Source organism: Anser brachyrhynchus, assembly GCF_964034855.1.
Source record: "Anser brachyrhynchus genome assembly, chromosome: 4".
Classification (NCBI taxonomy): Eukaryota; Metazoa; Chordata; class Aves; order Anseriformes; family Anatidae; genus Anser; species Anser brachyrhynchus.
Window position 1 is genome coordinate 498,593 of NC_137698.1, and position 22,984 is coordinate 521,576.

Sequence of the window (22,984 nt, forward strand, 5' to 3'; positions counted from 1 at the left end):
CAAGATGCTCCTTTTATAGTTTTCTCACTACTATCAACAGACCTATGATATTCACACTGGAAAGCTGAGAAGGATCGTAATTAATTAGCTTTGAGCTCTGTCTACACATCTTGCTGATTTCACCAGGTCTGTTAGAAGTAAAAATCACACTCCCAGTAGCTGCAACAGTAAATCACAGTCCCACAAGTGCCATTTAACAAAAATCTATTCTTGCTGGTGTAACTTACCATCCACTCTTCACACGCCCCGTTGCAGGCATCGGAAGGCTTGCCACCTGCAGCTCTGCCCGGTAAGCCCAGGTTCGCAGACCCTTCCTTGCAGCTGAGGCTCGCATGCAGAAGAAGCACACGAGGACAGAAGCACAGGTACCGCACGGTGTGCAAGTAGTGAGCATGAGGCGATGAACAAGGCAGCAGAGGCAGACAATGCTGAATACCAAGCTCAGTGCGACTTATCAACAAACTCCCTTATTTTACAGCACGTTACAAACGGCGGCGTTTTCCTTTAGGGAAGCTGAACTGGGCCATAATGTGCCACATGTTGCTACCTACAGAGAAGAGGATACTTGCCAGATAGGGGCTCAACTGCACTTTGTATCATCCTCTAAAATATTTGAAAAGCTGATCCAAACTATGGTATCGTAAGAAAAACAAAAAGTGAGTTTTGAAGCACTGGCTGGAACAACCTGAAAGTTTCTATTCTGTATTCCATGGTCATAGCTTTTTGTTATGTCTTTTAGATAAAAGCAGTCCTGCTGGCTTCAGTGAGTTTAGGATTTAATACTTTTTCCACACACATTCCCATTTAAAAAGAAACAACTTCTTGCACGAATATCCATGGGAATAAAATACACACGTACGATCACGTCTAACCCAACACCTTTGCTCTATCACCTGGGCGATACTCATTACTTTACACGGGCAGCTCTACAGAACGCAGCCTCCCCCTCCTTAGCTAACTTGACCATTGCTCAGCTGAATAAATAAATAGTTTCAGGTAGCTATTTTTATCTTGGGTCCATATCCACTCCCAGAGACCCACACACCCCTTCTCCCCTGGCTATAATGCTTTCACAACGACTTTTTGCAGCAGGCCATAGGAGCAATGAATATCCTGTCCCATCCTTTCTCAGGGGCTGCCCTTCTTCCTTACTTCTCAGAGCTCTCAGAAACAGAGAAAGTCAAGAAAACATATACAGCTGGTATGGGTTGTACTTCTTTTGCCCCATTTTTGCATTTTTTTTTTCTTTTATTATTCCAAGTTTCCAAAATGATCATGACTTTCAGTTTAAAACGCTCCTTGAAGCACACCAAAACATGACATTACTGCTTTGCGTGATTTTCCTTTATTCCAACTCAGGAGCTACCTAATCAAGTCACAACTCTTCAGAAAGAAGCTGTAATTGCTGCCTAAATTGCTAGCATTCACAACAGGATCAGATCAGACATCTGTGACAAAGTCAATCAGTGACTGCTCCTGTGTAGCTTGCCTTCCTCAGAGCATTGTCTCCTTGGTATACGTTAAGAGGCCTTTACATGCCCACAAGCTCCAAAACTACATGATAGATATTTGATTTTAAAATGCTGTAGTCTTAGCTATGAAAGTGATGAGAACAAGGCCAGCTCACCAGCTTTCTGCTTCTCACCAGCCACCACCTTCCCACACCGTCTCCTTTGCGCACAGGGGCACACGGGGTTTACTTGTGGCAGCCCCGCGTGCACTACAGGAAGCACTTACCCGTTCTGGGGGAGGAAGCAGGGCATGGCCGAGCTTGTTTCATCACTGCAAAAAGAGCAGTCACTTCCAACAGCTGCAAATACTGAGCGAATTAACAAGACCAATTAACTGAAATACCAGGTGCGATACGCCTGCCATTTCACTTGACTGACATGCATATCTGCCCACTTACTATTACCTTAATGAAGACGCCATGAAATCCCCTAGTTACTTAAAAGGCAGTAATTAGTACAGTTTAAGCGTGCATAAACCGAGGAGTTGTCGCACTATCCGCGCGGCTGGGTAGCTGCTAGTGAAATGGGAGCGGGAAGGCCCAGCACGCAAATCCCAGTCGTCACCCCCGGGAGCAGCACGGCGGCCGTGCCAGGCCCCCCCCGGCTGCCGGTGCAGGGCTGCGGGCAGGGGCTCTTCTGCTGCACGGGCCCTTGCACAGCTTGGGCTGCTGAGAGGGTTTGAGGCTTGAGGTTTCTATCGGTGACAATGTGCAAAATTCACCCGTTTTTCTTGACCGCTCACAATATTCGCAGGCAAAACTTAGACGGAAGCATCTACCTGTAATCAGCGGGCATGGATCTTGCCAGGAGCGCTGGGCTTGCCGCAGGAACAGCCTTTGTCTCTCCTGAAGCTTTCAGTGAGAAACCGCATTTTCACCAGAAGAACTCTGGGGAGAGCAATCCCCTTCCAGCATGCCCAAAAAATCCCCAAATTCAAATTGTTCCTGGTCTTTTTCAGTGCAAAATTACTTTTCGCTAGTATAATGGAGACCTGCAGGGTAACCCCCTTGCTATGAACCCTGCCTTGCTGTGCCCCAGTGCGGTAACTGCACCGTGGGGATAGCAGGATGCAGAGGACAGAATCACACATTGCTAAGCTGAGTCGCAGTAGGAGCATCCTATCTCTTGTCTGTTGGGTCGAATTTTAGCTCATTAAACCAGACGGTGTTGTATTCATGTCATTGTAGTGCCACAGTCCTTTACTCCAGCAGTTCGGTTTAAAAACCAAACACACAAGTTCTGTGACCACGACAAGCTTGAAACAGCAGATCTATGTGAAAACATCAGCTGGTGTGAGTGGCTGCTTTAATGCATAACTTGCTGCACATTTAACTGCAAACTCCACACAGCTGATCCAAAACAACGGTCAAAATTAAATCTCCGTATCAGAATAGTTCTGAACTTATGAAACACAGCTCATCATCTGAATTATTCAGCTGAGCTCATTCTATTGGTCTTGTCCATAAAAGCCAGAGTGTTCCAAGAATGTACTTTTTAAAACAGGTCAAAATGTAGTTCATTGCCAAGTCAGTGTATTTGTTTTGAGGGTTGGGTGTTTTTTTTTTTTACATGACTGATACAGAACCACAAAGATCTTGCAGAATAAACAAAAGAAATGTTAGGTTTTTTTAAACAGAAATTTTCACAGTGATGATTAGTGGACTGGGGAACTTTTACTTTACAAAGAGACATTAAAAAGGAAGTGGCTGTTTATCCATTTCCTGGGAAAATAACTAAATGCTGGCTGGTATTTATTCAGCTGAATTATTAGAATAGCATTTGCTTCTATACTTAAAGTTGTGTCAGCATTTCCATTATGAAACTTAGCACTTAAGAAAATCAACCCAGAAGCAAATTGGTTAATAAATAAAAATAACCTCAATAAATCAAATTAGCATTTTATAAAGTTAAATTGCTTTTTAAATTCTGATGATTTAAAAAGATGTTGAAAAGAACAAAGAAAGCTTAGTAGCAAACTGTACCAAAAAGCCTTCAGGAGATGCTTTCGTTCTGAGAACTATATAAAATGTCTGTAAGGTGAGATTTGAGAATCACTGAGTTTTTTCCCAGTACATATCAGAATAAAGACAAAATTGGGCATTATCTGCTGGACAATTTTGTCACTTTTAAGTTATTTTTCTATGGAAAGAAATGAACTCTGAATTTCAGATAATTTCTGTGATATTTCTTATCATTTTATTAATGGTTTTGTTTATTAGAGGCTGCTTTCCCATTACAGAATTTCAGTGAACTGAATTCCTTAATAAGGATTTTGATTAATATAATTAAAAAGCCTTTTCTCAATAATTACTAAGTACTATTCCATTTGAAAGATATTGACACTCTCCTGAATATTTCAGGAATAATAATTTCCAGTGACTATAACAAATTGCCATATGCTTCTACTCGGGCAGTACGCATGTATCCACACTTTCAGTCCTATTAAATTGAAGCTACTCTGGTGTGCAGTTATGCACTTGACCAGGTTTTTGAAAAATCATCTATTCTTTTTTTTCCACGAGCAACAGCTACAAATCCCAAGTACTGAAATTGCCAAACATGACTGTACAGAAGGGTCTCTGCCAGAACAACATGGGCGTTTTCCAGGTGCACGCAGCCAAGAACGAAGCTAACCCAGGTGTGGAAGGCTGCCATTTAGACGCTGCAGAGCTGGGTGCTGAGCAAGGCCCGTAGAGCCCAGCTGCTTCTTGGGACACCCGCTCACCCACCCCGGGACCACCGCCCCACCCCGCACCCTCCCTGCAGTGTCCCACCACCTTTTCCTCCTTAGTACGAGTCTGCGTTTTTGTCTCCAGTGCTGGAAGAGCCGACACCCCTCAGCGGGTGTCCCTGAGCGATGTTCCCCCTTGTCTCTGCGCACAAGCTCCCTTTGCTCCCCGTCGCCTGCCCACAGGACGAGAGGGACGACCATGGGTGTCTCCGCCTTGGCGCTCCCCACGGCTCGCTCGATGTCCAAGCCCTAACACCCTAACGCTTCTCGCTGCCAAAAGGTTCACCTGCAGGACAAACCCAGTGTGCTGGCACAATACGCGCCCTGTTGTTACCGATAACATTATTACAAGCTTAATCCACGGCTCTGCCTCTATTCATGGAACCGTGTTAACACAAACATTCCTAACATCGGTCCTGACATCCTTCAGATTACATTTAATGGGTGTGTGACCGAGGGTAACCCCCCGATGCACGATCATGATGCTAAGTGGTTTATTTATTTATTCTTCCTTATTTCAAATGGTTAAGATGATTAATGCAGCTACCTTTACTGCAGTGACCTCTGCTTTCTGGGGGCTGTCCTTGAAGGACATCCACTTAAAGAAAATGCTGATAAATCTAATCTCTCCTCCTCAGGCTATGCAAATGATGACTCTATTAGACCCTGTGAACACCTACTTCATAAATGTGAAAATCTGGTGGAAGAGACTTAGAAACTTCACTGGATGTGGCAATAATCCATACCAGAAAAAAAAAAAAAAGGTACTACAGCGAGTAGCGGTGGTGTAAAACACGACACTGTTGGAGAATGAGGCCGCACAGTTCAGATCGGCTGATGGAGAAGTAAAACACAGCCAGGCAACTGGAAATTTCCAGATGTTGTCTTTAAGACAAAGAAGGGATGGAAACTTTTCTGGTGACGCCGGCAAACTCCACAGTTTTACACAGGCGGTGTCTCCATATTTGATAGCTGTTACTACAAGTTCAAGAAGAGTATTTCATGTTAAACAAATGAGAGTGATTTCTCCATCTCCTGCCTCCACCCTCCGATTTACAGGCAGATTCTGATTTTCTTGGACCGTATTCATCTGTCAGAATGGTTCACCAAGCAGTTCCTGCGAACAACCTTTTGCTCTAGAAAGTTTCTCAGGAGCATGGTTAGAGCTTGACTTGAAGGCATCTCATTTAATCTCTGCTCTCCACCTCTGTTCCAACATCTGAACACCCCCTGCAAAATCAACTGCAGATGCAAACGCACACCGATCTTTGCCAAAGATACATTTGCTAAGTCATAATTTTGCTCTCAGTTAGATCATGGGATTGCTTTTTAAGAAGCTTTTCGAGTGATCTGTTTCTTGTTTTCTATGCCTGCCCATATGGATGCGCTTACGGCAAAAGCACAGCAATGGCAGACTGTCACTTCTGGGTTGGAAAGGCTTTTCAAACGATGGAGTTCAGTATCACCTGCAAAGGACAGAGAGACCAGGTGAATGTGGCCATATCTGGTAAACAGCAGCATTAGCTGAAGGTTTGGTGGTAGTCACAGTGGTCCAAGCATACAAATGAGGTGAAGTCAGCAAGATGTAGCATCTTCTCCAAGTCTCATTGAAATCTGTCATTTTATCCCCAAAATGTGTCCATCAGTCACAGGAAAGAATCAAAAGAGAAGACCCTCTTCCCCCTGCAAGTCACACCTGGCCTACAGATGAGAATGATCCTTACACAGGTAGGGCACAAAGCGCCTTTTCCCTTTACTTCTCTAAACAAAGAACAAGGGGAGTGCCGGAAAAGATGGTGGCAGAACCTAATTGTTCCTCGTTGACTTGGTCATGGTTCCCTCTAATGTGTAACGGAGCTTAATGCAGCACACCAGTTAGGATATGATATCTAAGAAGGAGCTAGAACTACCAGCCAAAATTTCTTCCAAACCAAACAAATTTAACGCTGGGTTGCATATTTCATTGGCTAAATTATGTCTGTATTTAATTTGCACATGCCTGTGTATTTCCGAGTCAGCTGCACTACGAAGTGAGAAATTTTGAGAAAAATTGCTCTCGCGGTGTTCCCAGCTGAGTCAGAAGCCAGAAGCACCCAGAGCTCACAGAAAAGGCACCGGGCGAGCTCCCCTCCCGCTTTCTGGGCCGAGGAGGCTCCGTGCTGGCAGACCCCTAGCTGAGCACACCTGAGGCAGAGCGGGAGGGCAGCGATGAGCCCACGCCTGCCAGCCCCAGCCGCCCGCCCAGCGGAGAGGAGCCGAGGGGAACCCGCCTGCGGTGCGGCCGCGCCGAGCTCAACCCGCCGCCAGGAGCCGGCCCGGCGGCCGCGCTGCCCCCGGCGTGCGGGAGCCCTCTTCCGACCGGAGGCGGGCACAGCTCTGGCACGAAGACCCCCGCGCGGGACCGGCGGTCACCCCGAGTCCCCCGCTGGGAAGGTGGAGCAGCCTCCGGGACAACCGCTTCGCCTCCCCCCCGCTCGCAGACGCGGGCTCTCAGCAGCGGGCTTCACGCTTCTGATGCTTTGCCTTGTTATTTCCAAGAACGACATTACCTGTCAGGGGCGTTTGCTGTGTAGTTTCACCATCACAGCACAACTATTTTAAATACTACTAGATTATTAAAGCTCTCCTTCAGGAATACTTCAGAAATAATTTTGCTGCCCTCTAGCCTACTGCTGAAATCTCTCTAGCATGCCGGCATTATCCTTCACGAGCGTTTCCGAAATAGCTTTACTCACTTTACTGTCCTTTTCATTACTATTGAAACCCTTCCAGAATGCTAAAGTTAACCTTCAGCTAGATGCCAGAATAACTTTCACATTCTGGAAGGGTTTCAACACTGATTTAAAGGATATCCAAATGCACTTTTATCTCTTTTTGTTTTAGAGGAAGGATCGTGGTGGTAAGATATGGATGTATGCGCTTCACTGTGTCATGTCGTGTGTTTGCATCAACGCATATAACCACTCAGGTAGGAATAATAGTGGTCCTGCAGCCCAGAGGAAGTTATTTAGAAAAGAGCTTCTAAAATTTGACAAAGCATGAACTGCGGTGGCAACAGGGAATGTAGTTTTCTTTGCTTAATGGACCTGTAAGTGAATTCTGCTGATCCTACTCTGACAACGGAATTTTTGAGAGCATGAGCCATCTTCTTTGATTAAAACGAGAAAGATCACCAACCTTTGCCCCAAACTCTGCCTGAACCCAAATTACATCTATTTTGAGGCGTGAAAAGTTCCTTCTGTTTTCTGTTGCTACGCACGCCTGGGTGCCACAGGGGAAAACATCGAAATATTGCAACGAAGACCACGCTCGTAACGCTCCCAGCTCCACAGAACAAGAATGTCCCAAAGTCCCGGGATACGCTTCTAACTTACTCATCAACACCTGAGATTATCAGGGAGTCCAGTGTATCTGATGCAGAGAGCACTGACTATTCTCATTAATTCCCTCGGTTCAGGCCTCTGTATTAAACCAGACAAAAATATCAATCAGCCCCAGATTCCCACAGCTGACCTGTGCATTCCTGCTACTAGCTTGCTGCAAACACCAAAAAGGCTTCTACTTGTGGAGTGTGGACCAAGCCAAAACCCCACCTCTTCTGTCAGTCGGCGTGCTCGGCAGACGAAGGAAACCCAGAGACCTTCTTTTGCAGCTCAGAGCCACCCTCAGAACTGTGGGGGGCACAAAGGCTCCCTGGCACCTCCTCCCAGCGGCACGCCGGCATCTGCTCGGCCGGCAGACCTTTCCCTGGCTCGGCCCCTTCCCCAGCCGGCACGGCCAAGACGCTAGGTGCCTCGTGGAGGGCTGTGGGTACCGAAGGCAAAAGGCACTTCCACGCCCCTCCTGCATCCAGCCCAGTCAGTAGCAGAGCCCTTATTTAGGAAGGAGTAATTGTGGTGGTTGCTAGCATTTTCAGGCTCTGGCACGCAATCCTGGCTCTGCTGAAGTCTAAAGCTCTGACCAGAATCAACAGGATAAAAATAAAGTGACGAATGCCTAAGCAGTCACTGACTGCTTCTTTGCCTGCTTCTCTTCAAAGAGGTTTTTGTCCATGAGTGATTTTTCCATTTTACTCTGCAATTTCATCCACAGCTTGTGGAGATCAGCTAGGACCATGGGGTCAACTGAACTTCCCAGAAAGAGCCCAAAGAGTTTTGATTTAAAACAAAATCTTCTGAAAAGACTTCCTACTGTGTCACTAAAAAGTCCTATTAAACTTTCGTAAGGTATCCAATGATGTTTTTAAAATGGTTTGTCATAATGGAAGCCTGTAGCTAAACCAATACACAAACACATTGATGTGATTTTTTGTGAACACCTTATACAAATATTTTTTAATAATAGTGCTATGGAGAAATAAGAAGTTTGAAGAACCTGATCATATTTCATCTTTCTGTCTTAGTATAAAACCAAGACTGTGTGTTCTGTACAGGAGAGCTAACATGCTTATCCTGCTGTAAAAACCTACAGGCAACAAGGTTTTTTACCCCAGTACAGTGGTCACTCCATGCATGGGGTTGCCTGTTAAACAGACAAGCTACCTTGAAAAAAGCCATTGTCTCAGGACTGCTCTGAGGCAGCGAGCTCTTTTTAAGCACATTGTTCTGAGATCACACCTGCATACGCACCAGAGAAGCACCTACGTTAGGGTCCACAAGCAGATGTTTCAGCACAGCTAGCAAGGTCCTGCTCCAGCACAACTCTTGAACACAATCTGAATGTTAAGCACATGAGTGAGCCCTGGGGATTAAAGGGATTATAGTCTCATTTTCACACAAGAGCTTTGCAGGATTAAGATCTATTCAAATGATACAAAGCAGTGACAGGTTCTCCTCTCCAGATCATGAAAACGTCACTTGGATTAAAAGAGTACTTGCAATTGTTTGCTTTAATTCATAGCAGCTTCATTTAGTTATTGGAGGCAAAAACATGTAACTTTTCCTGTTCAGTATGGCATCCCTGATTCTTTTACAGTGCTGCTGCTGGAAGAATTAGAGTACAGTGGTAAAAGCAGTCTTGATCATATTCCCTGCCCCATCACATATTTTTACTCTTTTCCAAGTTTCCACTTCTGAATACCAGCTATTCCTCATCACGAGGGGACCTTTACTACAACAAAATATTATTTTAAAGCCATTCTAACAGTAATTAGAGGCAATTGAGTTTTATCAACTAACACAAACTGTGGGATTTCAGACTTGGATTTCAGCTGGTATTTTAATGAAGTGTGCGCTAACAACACAAAATCTTCTGTCACTCCAGCAGCTGAGTTTCATATACAGACCTTTGATAGGGAGACCATGTGTTAACACTCAGCTGCTTACAGCATGAGTGTACACACCAGCAGCCCATAGATGACTTGGGTCAATTCGCTAACCCCCCTCCCCACCCCATCGAAGGATCTGATGTGGTGGGTATGAGCTCTTGTTCAAGCCCCAGGAAAGCCAACTGCAAGGAACAATCCGGCCCCAACGTCTGTGCTCCCAGTGTGGCACCCAGCACTTTCACCATGTGTCGGCGCACACTACAAATGCTGTTATGTCCTGCAGACTTTGCAGCTGGGGCTGATCCTCTGTCCACCACAGCAGAACATTTTGCCACCAACCGAAGCAGGTGATGAGACCCTGCCCCCCTGGCACTGCACTGGGGAGGAGACTGAGTGCCAGACTCTTCAGCAGCCTGTGGCATCTTTCAGATCGCAAGCTGACTGGATCAAATCTGTCAACCAACATGATTTTGGTGTCCTATGTAATGCTTCGTAAGCTTTCTACTGGCTAGAAATATTTCACTGTGGGGGCTTCAGTGCAAACCCTTTGCAGCATGTAGCCATCCTGATGGGAAGCAGATACTCAAAGTATCTACAGGAAAGAGTCAGGAACGGACAAATCTCTTATTGGTACTTAGCAAGCTTTCTGCATGCAGATGAAAAGAAAATGTTCTGAGCTTAAGTGAAGGTTGTCTGTAATTTTGCACAAGCATTCAAAGGTATATATGTGATACTTTCTCCTTTCTCTTCAAGTTAACCACCTGATTTCATATCATACTTGACACATTCTCAACAAAATTTGAAGTATCCATGCATATGTTATCTCTTTCACCTGTTGCTGTAACAACCACCAGGTAGTAGATACGTCAAGTCTGGAGAGAACAACATGAAAATTCTCTTGCACAAAAGCAAAAAGTTTTGAGTATTTCTTAAAGCCATCAGAAAGCACACAGACTTATTCAGAAGGGTCTGTTTCTTCACAGAGCAGAAACTCCAAAATTCAACTTGAATTTGTGTTAGTTTTTTTCCTCTGAATCTCATCCTGACACAAATCACAAAAACTAACTAGACTACAACTTTGATGAAGATAAGGCTTTCTTTTTTAAGAAGCTGGCCATAAAAGATCTTACGAACTTGGTACTGAAGATGAACTACCAGGCTCATTGGTACAACAATTTGATTAACTTTGAATTCATCATCTGGAGTATTGCTATTTGAATAATTGCAAATTATGCCAGAGAAAAATAGTATGACTTTGCTCGAGATAAAGCATTATTCTTTACAGATGTGAGACCAGTGCTGAAGATGAGCTACTCAATTGAATTATATTGCAATCTGATTAGTCTAAAACATCTATCTACTGTAGCAGCTTTCTGACTTAGGATAAACGAAGCAAGTGAAAACTCCCATTAATTTGTTCTGATGCCTAGTGACCCAGCCTATTTTCTGCTGATACATCTTTCTGTTACCTTGACAAAGTTGCAAACATTTTTCCTAACATCCATTGCTGTTGATGCTAAAAATTAACTCCAGTCTTTGAAACCCTCTGCTGACTGGGCTGGCTGCAGAGAAGGTGACAGCCCAGCAATCAAAGAGGAGAATTTTGGAAAGGAGAAAAAAGATGCTCAATTTACATGCCCCAGCAATATGATAGTGGAGAATGGGTACACTTACAGAAGAGATGTTTCAGTTTGAGTCAGCTCTTGGTACAGTCATGCCTGTATGTACACTCAGGGCAGGTCACCGTTTGGGTTGGAAATACCAAAGATGCATGATTCTAGCCTTCAGAAGTCCATGGTTCTGGAGCAACGTTCCTGCAGGCAGAGTGGCAACTAAATTCTTCATTTTACATGTGAGCTTGATGAAGGTGTGACTAGGACTGCTGGATGTAAAACCTGTGACAGCCAGAGCCCAGATGCAATGACACAGAAAGCACCAGGATGATGCTTCAGTTCTCACTGCCGAAAGACATATGATGACATGATTAATAACATTTCAAAAAGAGAAAAGTGTGGCCTAGGAGCTCAACAGAGAGAGATGATTTACAAACTACCCCAATAGATGGGCTTGAATTCAGAGGGTGATTCTTAGGTGCACTTTCATGACAGAGACAAGTAACCAAACAGAGATAAACCACTACAGAGTAACATCTAAGTTTGCTTAGGGTTAAAGTTCTCCTGTCCCTGACGCAAGAAATCTTGAGAGTATTTCAGATACCAGCTTGTATGAATCGTGATCAAAGGCATTTTGAACCTTTGTTACTACAGTGTCTGTATGGCAGGAAAATATTACTGAAACCCATGTCATTCCACTGCTTTCCTTCCCAAGATACGTAGAAGAAGGAGGTTATTCTCATGCAAATGCAAACACGCACACATCATGCTGGATGCCTGCTGTCTTACCAGAAGAATTTGGCAGATCAAAGAATTCAGATCCATTTTTCCCAGGAAGAAGGAGATGTTCAAAGTTAAGTGGGTGGACAGAAAAATGTGAGGAAGCCTGAATTTGTGCTTAGAAAGTGCAACAATTGATGGACTGCTGGAGACATGGACATGCAAGCAGACCGATGAGAACAAATATTCAGTGCAAACAAACATTTCCGGCTGCAGGCCAGACGAGATGATCATAAAACTCTCTTTCTGCATCCTAATCTGCAATCTACTTATATACATGCAAAGAGAGGATTGCATGTATAAAGATGGCCACGTGAGTACACAAACCAGACTCTGTAGTGGTGCACAGTTTAGCACACCTAATTCTGGCAAGCTGATTTCTAACATTTTTTTTCCCCATGTGGTATTCACAAAAATACCACAAAAATACAACGTGTGCGGCTAACTCTTTCAAATACAGTCAGAGGAAATTGCCTTAGGACTGTATATTATTATTTTTATTATCTGCTATCCCACCAACCAGGAACCATTCAGTATGAGTTCTAAATGTCCGCATAGGAAAATTAAATATTAATCTAGTACTTCTCAAAACTGCTCATTTACATTTCTCAACAACCTTTTACGCTCAAACCACTCTTGCCAGATTTAGGAGGACTAACGCAAGTTCTTTGCTGACATGGAAAACACGTGTGAACAAGGACACCGAAGGCTTCAGCTCCCACATTCATGCCCATGCTTAACGTGTCGTGCTAGAAGGATGGCCGGGTTGGTGCAGCCAGCCCCTGCGCCCTGCTCTGAAAAGCCAGGAGGCCCAAGGGTGCCAAAGGGAAGCCCCTTGGCGGAGCCTTTGCAGGGGGCAGCAGGAGTCCCGGGTCCCAGCAGCCCGTGTCAGCAGCCACCCCACCACCAAGGCCCAGCTGGCGAGCCCCAGTTCCCCCCAGCCACGCAGGAAGGCTGTGCTGATCCAAGTTACGGGGCCAGCCTTCCTTCCCTTTCCTTCACCTCAACTGCAGTAATGCTTCGTCTCAACCATTTGTACAGCACCAGCGATGTCTATCACGGCAACTGAACTAGCAAGGATTGCATAATGCAGGCACTTTAAATATTAATTTAAAATGCAATGTGATGAAGAAAAACATACTTAATAGATGCATTAAACAGCGATACCATAAGCTGTATATACTCACAGCCATTTTTCTCTTACCGAGGCAGGTACAGCACACAGTAACTGACTTTCTGGACGGCAGGACACTGAACGTTCTGCAAGTCTCACCTGTCAAGGACTTGCTAACCTACACTAGCAAGCACTAAAAAGAGCACTGTAGCATATTTTGTTCCCAAGAATTTGATTTCGGTTTGATTTTGGCCTCAATAAGTTATCTAAATGGACACTCTACGACATTGTGGAAATGTGGAAATGAACACAGGAGTGATTAAACTTCTGCTTAAACTTCTCCACCGCCAAAGCTCAAAAGGAACTGAAGAGGGAAGCTATTTGCTGCATCCTGTGTGTACCACTGCAGATGAATATAATGCAGCAATATGATTATAACATATATAAACTAGGATAGACACATTTCAGAGACTCTCCTGCAAGAGAATTATATGTCAAAATAAGGTGCTAACAAAAACTAATTTTAAATTACAAGCTCCCTGTTTTATTTCACAGGACAGAGCTTTACATTGCACAGCTTTCTACATACCAGCATCAGAAGCATGTGACTGCTGGCAGCTGCATGATGTGCTTGTTGGTGGTCTTCGGGAATGCCTTTCAAATAACGAACAAAGATGCCTCTCTGTGGCTTTGAAAGCTCTCCGTCTCTCTTTTACAAAATCGAGCTATTCACTGATCACACATGGTGGTATTATTTATGGGAGGACCTGTGTACCTGGATACAGGTGACAGATTTCTCAAAGGGACACTTTTAAAAGAAGGACAAGAAGAAATACCACAATGACTAGTGTCTTTCTAACTAACTAGGTAGGTAATATCCCCCTTTCTTTCTAAAATGCATTACGACATGGACTGGGCTCATCAAACAACTCAGTTGCCCAACAAAAACTCGCAGCAGAGACAGAAAAAAGAAACAGGGAGCAGCCCTGTAAGTATACATGCTCAGCTCTTTCCCACAAGGACTTAGGAACCTTTATGTCAGCGAGAGCATCAAATCTCTATTATCTTACTTAAGGTTAAATGATAATAAAGGTACAATAACAGAAAACATATCCATTTAAAGAATTACAGAACTGAAAGAGTAAAATTCTTTTGTAAAAACAAATAGTCTCATGGTAACAGAGGAACTTAAAGAAATTAAAATAAAAAATGGTGCTGAAATAAATGCAAAAGCATCATAGGAGTGAATATATTACAGAACAGCCATGAAATGACTGTGATTGGTAGCCAATATGCTTATGACAAAGTCATTTTTTTCCTTAGCAGAAGAAAATACTCATTAATGAAGAATAATGCCCTGAAAATGTGATCTAAGAGCAGAAAAGTGGTGTTTATCTTTGGCTTGTGATGCTGACATCAACAATAGAGCTCTCTTATTAACCCACTGCCCTTAAAAATAAACAGAAGTGCACTTTAATCTTGGAATTTTTACTTTTAACTGAGATTAGTCCCTCGACTTTGTTGCAGTACAATTACACTGGGAGAAAACGTGGAAATTCAGCAAAAATCATGAGTACTTCTTAGAGCACAGGAATCTGATTAAATCCTAGTTCAGGCTCTTATGTCAAAACATTTCTAAGATGCATGAAGCTCTGCACCCTTCCAGCTTCATGGCAACAATCATTTGTGTAAAACGTTTTTAAAAGTATTTATGTTCCTTGTGTTAAATATTAGTCCTTGTAAACACAGCCCTCAGCGTTTGCCCCTCTGCAGTCCCCGTACCGCTGTGTTCGAAGTTTCCAAGTGGGGGAGCCCCCAGAAGTGTTGACTTCTTCAGGCCCCCATCCAGCACTCCAGAATCTGTTGCAAGTGACGCCTTTGATTTGAACTGGAAACGAATCAAGACCAAACTTTGGTGGTTAAACAAGCACTCAGTTTTCGAAAAGCTCTCCCTCGGAGTGGAATTCGGGCAGGGCACAGGGTGAGAGGAGGCAGTGGTGCAGGTCTGGCATCATCTTTCCCAACAGCAGGTCTGGGGAGGGGTTCCCGCTGCCCCAGCCGAACAGGTTTGAAGTGCCTCCAGCTCTCCCCGGTGGTATCGAGCTGTTCCCGACATCGACAGCTAAAGCTCTTTTTTTCCATGGCTCCCTTTGCCAAGCGCCAATCTGCTTCCCTGTCAGAATCGACATCCCAGTTTCTTTGGCCGTAAAGAACAAGAGGAAGCCAAGGAGAGATCAGATGGAGACTGAGACGACTCCGAGCAGGGGAATTAATGGAAACAAAAAAGCACCAATGCATGCACTGCACCTGGATTACAAGCCAAGCAACACAAACTCCTGCACTGTCCTTCTTTCAACTACAGGTCTAGATGGAGTGATTTGCTTGTCTGCTTGTGCTCCTGCTTGGTGCCATGTTTAGTGTCTTCAGGGTTCTTGCAATGAAGATTTGCCCTGCCTACCTGACCGGAGTGTGCTTTCCACTCAGCAGCAGCAGGTAAAAATGCGTGCTGAAATGTCGCTGTGAATCTGTTACTTTAGAAAGTTATGATTACTGCACTGAGAAGAGAGAGTGTTAGGGAACAAAGGCCCATTTTCTGTGCTGAGCTGCTCTAGCATCAAACATGTTACACAAAGCGCTAAAACGCAAACAAGCTGAGTGAGATTGACCTTATTACGCAAGGATCACAATGTAGTGGAAAGTTTGAGCCCAAAATCTCCAGTCAACACATTCTAACATATGAAAATGCTCCACTTGTATCACTACCCCCAGAAACGTGAAAACACAGGAGAACAAAATTAAAGAACGACTTTTTCAGTTTCTCTGAACAAAGAAAAAAGCAACAGCCCTTTTGATCCAAATCAAGGAATCCAAGAAACATCTGTTTCAGTTAACAAAACCACTCTTTTATCCGTTTCTAGCTTTTCACCACTTTCGGACTACTCTAAGCACAGCCTTTTCAGGCAGCTTGTTCCTCTCTGCATCCGATGCGCATTCAAGTGCGCAAGGTGCCCCTCAGTACATTCAGTCTTTTGTGCAAGAGCGAGTTTAAAGAGCAGACCACCCAATTGTATCCTGCCAGATTGGAACTACTGAAAACAGCACCTTACTGTGTATTTTATTTTTAAGTTATTCATGGCCTATAACACTTTTGTCTTTAAATCACTCTTCATTTTACCAACACACTAATGCCAAAACTCGGTGTGACTGCTGTACCTAGGAATTTCAGAGCTGAGAGAACAGCGAGTTAAACACTGGTTTGAAAACACATGCTGATTGTCCTTTAGAGGAGCAGCGTGACAGACAACGCAGAGACAGAAGTTCCAGCCTACAGCACACACGCGTGTCCTATGCACAAGCACCTTTCTGGCGCGTTCTGCCTTCACGCTGCTCCATCCACAGCTGAGATGAGAAGAGAGTCAAGGACCAGCTAAGAACAGCGCGTACTCATCACATTAACACTGCTGGTGAGACAGAAATCAGTTCAAATAATAAACAAGATGACAAATGCACACAGTCATTTTAAGCCACCTGTTGGAAGGAAGGAAGGCAGAGAAGGAAAATAGAGAAAAAGGAATCTCCGTTCCCAGGTGCAGAGTGTTTTCTCAAGAGAAAAACCCAAAGGGAGAGACTTGCTGTGTATCTGACCCTTTTCGGGACAATCAGAGCCAAGTGCTGTGATCTTGTAAATTCAAACAATTTTTTTGAGGATGGCATTAACCCTACACTTGTGATGTTGGCGCGCACACACAGTACCAAGCGCATTTTGGCAAAATCTTCATGTGGGGGCAAGGCTCACATACAACAAGCCTGGAGGTGGGGACGTACAGCGACAGCAGCGTAGAGCATCCTCCATCCTCTCCTCATCTGCAAAAAGGAGCACTGCAGCATGCCACACTGTGCACATCTGGCGTGGGGCTTTTGCAACGTGTGGCACGCAAGTTGCAACCTCTGCAAGCCTCCTGCAGTCTGAGGAGCCGCAAGCTGCCCGTGCTGCAGGAAGCCAGCGGCAGCCCCAGAACCGCCCCAGCCACGGTTCCGACCTACTGTCCGCCCCTTGGCCTTCATCAGCAGACACTGGAGAGCAGGGCCTGGCTCTGGCAAGGAGCACATCCCACAACACTCCTTGCTGGATGTGTCAGGAACCTTTCTTCACCGCGGGGCCACCGCCTCCTGCCAGGCCCCAGCGTCACCCCCTCGTGCTTGGTTTACTCACGCAGCATCAGCCCACGGGGCCTTCACAAAGACGCATTATTCCCCAGAGAGCCTGGTTCTCAGTACATGCTGATTTTTTGGTCTTTTCCCATTTGCTCTTCACATTCATCAGGAAACAGGTGAGATGGAGGGCACCCTATGACAGACCTGACTTTTTCCATAAGCCCCCAAAATTCTTTGAAGATGAAAATATGGCAGACAAAAGATGTTTCATCTCCCATCAGCTACAGCAGGAGGTTTACGGCTCACTGGAACTCTTCTTCCTGCATGCGCAAGCGTCTCCTGAGCATTCAGAAAGCTATGCATGAATATGTAGGTATGCACAAGGCAAGCAAAGCAGATGTTGCAGGGATCTCTGCTGGAGCATCTTAGATCACAGAAGCTAACCTACGGCATCTTTCCCAGCTGCCAATTTGTGCGTTCCTCCTCCCCTCGAAAACGCAGAGATCTCCCCTGCTGCCAGAGCGAGCAGCTTGAGCTAAAGGAGACAGCCGTGCTGACAGGGCTGTGACTGCGGCTCGCTGTTTTTCCTTGCAAGGGCCTCAGAACATGTAGCTCTACACCGCCAGCTGGCTGCAGTCACCACCACCAGAGCACCCGCGCCTCCGGGGGTGAGGACACACACACAATCCTGTGTCGTGCACCAGGTCTACATCAACTGCAACACTTAATTCTGCCTACAGAGCACAGGGGAATCACACGCTGACAACACCCTCTAAATTCACGTCTTGGTAGAACTGCAAGACTTGCAACTCCCCACAAGCCCCACCTGTCTCCCCCCACCAAGTTGGTGGGGTTTCATGAAATAGAGCATTTCCCATGCAGTTTTGCTGGTGGGGGCAGCAGGCAGCTTCCCCCGCCTTGTCCTAGGCAGGGCATGGCCTCAGCAGGCACTGGGAAGGAAAGGAAAGGGCTCCTCTCATTGCTCTGCTCTGCTAGCACGCTCTCTACCTTGCTGCCACTGCCAGATGCGGGGCATAGGCACTGGAGTTCCCACAGGGGCAGGTGAAGATGTCCTACAGCAGGAGCTGGAACTGTTTTATGGGCAAGCCCTGGCAGCTCAGGAGGATCCCGCTGTGTTGTGCCTGGTACAGAGCTGGGGGAGCAGGTGGGATGAACTGCTTTCAGAAGACTCTGTCAGCTTGTTAGGACCTTTGAAAATGCAGCTTAAGGGAGGAAGAATTAAGGTTGCAGGTTACAGAAGAGCGCATGCCCCTGTCAGCTCCCACACTTCCTACCCATTTACCTATAAAAGCGTCTGCATGACCATCAGAGCCCAGAAACCACCATGGTTTTCGGGAGAACAGTTTCTCACAGCACACAATACATCACTCCAGACCTTTCCTATCTACATACCCGTTAAAAAAAGCAAATGTGTTGTTAAACAAACCAAAGTGCATGCCAATGCTTCACATCAGAAAGCAGCAGTGAGCTTGCACTGGGAATGCAACGAGGATGAAGCCTGATGATGTCCTCTCACATTAAGGATGTCAGATGAGAAGCACGACTCTGTCACTTTGCTCCACATGATGCATGGACAGACAGCATTTTTGATAGCTCAGTGAAGGAAAAGGATTCATTCTTCTGTAACCGAGACATACGAGAAACGTGACAGCAGATAGCAGCTTGTACAAACGGTTCTTTGGCTGCTGACACTGGCCAATGATAATTGTACAACTTAAGCAAGAAGGATCAAATGACTCAAGATGTAGAAACAAATAAAAACAAAATTGAACTGATGTCAGGAGAGACTTCTGGAGATCTGAACGTTCAGGTAGACTATCTCCACTAGACAGCAAGAGCGAGCTCATTAAAGAAAGCTTGAGGAGTCAGACCCGGAAGAGGCATGGACCGAACTGCAATTCTCTCTTGCTCAGAGATGACTGCCCGGCCCCCATCTGCTCCTCAGAAAATCTCAGTGTCCTTTCAGGCATGTGCTGGGTCATTGTTCCATTTGACCACCATTACTACTGAGATCTGGTTTTAAGTTTAAGCTTCAGTTTTACAAAAAGAAAAAAAAAAAGGCTAAATGGAGAATGATACTGTCTCTTTTTAGCAGAGGATACTGAACAAATTCATAGTTTCCTCCGCATGCATGTTCCTTCAGGAGCATTTCTGCAGCAGAGATGACTAACCACACACAGCTATGCCAGCCATTTGGGTTTGTGTTCCCTTCTGTGTCTGGATCACGTACGGGCTTACAAGGCAACAGCTGCTGACAAGCTAAGAGAAGCAACAGGGCAGCTCAAGCTGGGAGACTTCAGTTTCCAGGTTCAGAAGTCTCAGCTCATCCAAGGAGCGACCATCCTTATGTCTCCGTGAGATCAGCTGCCATCACAGTGCCAGCAGTCACTCCTGATGTTTCCCTCTGCTGTACCTGCACAGCCTCCTCAGCTTCTGCCTGGTGGCATCTTGTGTGTCTCCTCCAGGGTGACTTGGACTGTGAGGCTTGCTAGCTCCATTCCGCGCACCTTGATCCTGGGGCTGCTGACCAGGGGAAACCCCGTGGCTACCTGCAGCTCCAGCTGGTTCTGTCCTGCAGGCACTGCTGCTGGGATTCGCTCACCAACTCCACCCGCCTCCCGCTACGTGTGCGGGGCGGGACAAGTCCCTCCGCTCTGTGTTCCGATCATAAAAGTCACTGCCAGTGCAACGAGGAGGGAGCACCCCAATGATTTTAGTGCAGCAAAGGATCTCACTTAGCTCAGGAAAAGAAACATAAAAACAATTGCTCAGATGATTTTGTCTCATTTTAAATAAGAGAGCAAGACCCACAAGGCTGGGCTTCTTCAGACAAAGAAAACCACAAGGGCTATCTCCAAAATGTCTGTTTAAATCTGGAATGTTTCTTTTGTATCCAGAGTGTCCACTGAAAGTAACAAATAGATGATGCTTTTTTTACCACTCTGGCTAAGTCAGAGAAGCCAATAATTTGAGGAGCAGGCATTCTGTTACTCACTTAGCTCAACTGAGGCAGGCATAAACTGTGTCCTAATGCAGATGTTTGAAGGGGGAAAAAGCTGTATTTTCCCTGGTAAAGAACGAGGAAGTGACAGACGTTGAGATTTAAATGACAGCATGTGACATTAGGAGCCACAATTAAAAGTCATTATGGGCTCCGCAGTAACAAATTATCATTGTATGCTACTCCTTCAGGAAAACAGCAACAAATTAATAGATAGACCACTGCCTTCAGTCAGGAGGGAAAAAAGACCAGGAAAAAAACGCCATTGGAGCTAAACTGACTTGAGAAGAAGGGAAAGAAGAAGCCCAGATGGCTGAGAAGTATTACCTGGGCACTGCCCATGCACCCAGCCCGGGCAAGAGAGCTGCGGGCTGAGGAGGGGGCACACGGATCTGACATGCGGTGTCTGTGTTAAGGCCAACTCACAGTTTATTATGGGAGTGTTTGGAGGAGCTGCCTTTTTGTTCCCTTCCCCATCAGTTCAAAAAAACGTGACTCCTCCTCTGCATCTACTAAAACTTCAGTTAAGCTTCCTCTGCCTGGTCCACAGTTATGGAGAATTCCTCCCCCAAATGTGCTCTGAAAGCATTCACACCACAGAACTGAACAGGTCTGGGAGAGTCTCGAGCTCCTTCACCAGTTTTTGCAGACACAATCTTCATGTAAGGGTTTTACAGAAAACACTGTATGGCTCTGGCCAGGGTAAGCAGCAAGGGATATGCTGCAGCCTGTCGGAGATGCAGCTCTGGACATACCGATAGCTGTTTGATAAAGCTTATACAATAATACTGTAATTTAGCTAAGTGCTGTTCTTTCCTGTTTTGTTATTTCCAGGTCTGGAAGCATGTCACTTCAAAGATGAAAGTCCCATTCCTTTACATTTGTCCAACTATTTGACACAATATATAAAAATAATAACAATGATCACCAAAACTCTTGATAGTTTACTAATAAGAATCATATTGGCTGCATTTCCTTGGGTGGTTCCTAAAGGTGACCATGGGTTGTTTTTACTGTCTGAATTTCACCTTCAGTGAATAAGCAGAAAGGCTATTTCCCTGCAATGCTGGAGAGAGAAATTGAGAGCGCATGGATGGCCGACAACAGGCTGTCAATCAATGCCATGTCACCGATCTGAAAGCTTATGCCTGCAAGTTACTTTCGTTGCTGGCTGAGCTGTGTGGGTCCCTAAATCCAGAGGGGAACAGCTTGGCAGCTTGGGTTTGCTGAGTACTCATCTCAGCTCTAAGTCTCTGAACCAAAATGAAACGAAAAATAAATACAATTAAATTAAAATAAAATAGAAATAAAATAAAAAGCAATAAAAAGCAATAAAACAAAATAAAATAAAACAAAATAAAACAAAACAAAACAAAATAAAATACAAACAGAGAGGCTGAGTGTCCTGAAGAGCAGGGTCACATCCTCTACATGCCAGAGCAGAGGTCTCCCTCAGATATGGGAACAAACATCTCTTGCCTGCAGAGCCAAGTGCTGTTATTCAGTAGGAAATGGCAGAGCAGGACAGCAGATGCAGCGTCTCGGTAGCAGTTGGTACCCAACCTTTTCTGTCAGTTGTCAATGTTTTCTTCTCCCTCACTGATCCCTCTGAGTTACAACGCTGATAAAACAAACACTGCTATGGCAGAACCCAACGTACTAACTCTTTGTATACTGTAAGCCCGTCCTTCACACAAAGCAAGATCTTTATTTGTAAACAAACACAAGTATGATTTTTTTTATTTCAAAAAATAGAGATGTAATTATTGTTTTATATACCTGATCAGCACCTAGCAGCTCTGCAAGAAACTGGAGGCCTACAGTGACAGGTGAGGTAGGATTCTTTTGCTTAAATCTGAAATTACTACAAGTTAGGTGTACTAATGAGAGCTAATCACTGTAGGTTGCCTTTCTGTTCAGCGTAGGAATTTCTAAGCATCAAGTTTATTTCCTCACAGAATAAGACATCTGAGATAGGTCAGATGAAATTTATCTGGGAAAGCCCAATTCCTTCTGTACACTGACTACTGACGGGACCCAGACAGCAACACCGGGTGCAAACACCTGTGCAGCAGGTATGAGAAAGCTGCCCGTCCCTTCAGTCACAGAAGGCAGTCCCACCCAGGAGCTAATCCTCTGCACACACATGCCCACAATGACAAAAAGGAGCACGGTACTTTGTTCTGCTCACAGCAAACATGCCTGATCTGACCCTCCAGGCCAGGCACCATGCCTCAGATCATGCCTTTTAACCCATCCACCTGCCGTTGGCTTGTCTGCCAGCAGGTCACAGCACTGCAAAACTTCTGTAGGAGGAAAAAAAAACTTACTAGTCAAGAAGCTCAGGAGTGGACCACCCTTCAGCTTCTCGGAGAACAAGGGACTTTTCATCGCTTTCTGAACGGATGCTCACAGGGTTTCAAAGAAAAACAAGAACTTAAGCACTCCTCAATCCTTTACAAGCGCACCACCGCAGTCCATTCAAACAGGCACGTGCAAAAATGGCAACATAGTGTTACGAGAGGCTCCTAGTTTCTCTTCCACTTTTTCATGGAGTTTGGCTGTGGTATTATTTCTGTTTTTCTAAAAATAATCCTTCTATCACCAAATCTCTTCCATAGAGCCAGCAGTTTCACCCTTTACATTCTTTAATTAAAACCAACGAATGCAAGAATAATATATAGGTCTATTACAGTACTTGTATCATATCTATGATATCCCAGTTGTAACAAAAATGTTATTAGCATATATTGAAAAGCCTGAAGAAAAACAGTATGACCTTAGAGCCAGAT

The 22,984-nt window shown here is 45.0% G+C and overlaps 1 protein-coding gene across 1 annotated transcript in view; it reads right to left on the bottom strand.

Annotated features, from left to right (window-relative positions):
• Positions 1 to 22,984, bottom strand: part of LOC308193946 (uncharacterized protein) — a 257,562-nt gene that overhangs the window by 43,905 nt on the left and 190,673 nt on the right. The gene's annotated exons all lie outside the window — the stretch shown is intronic.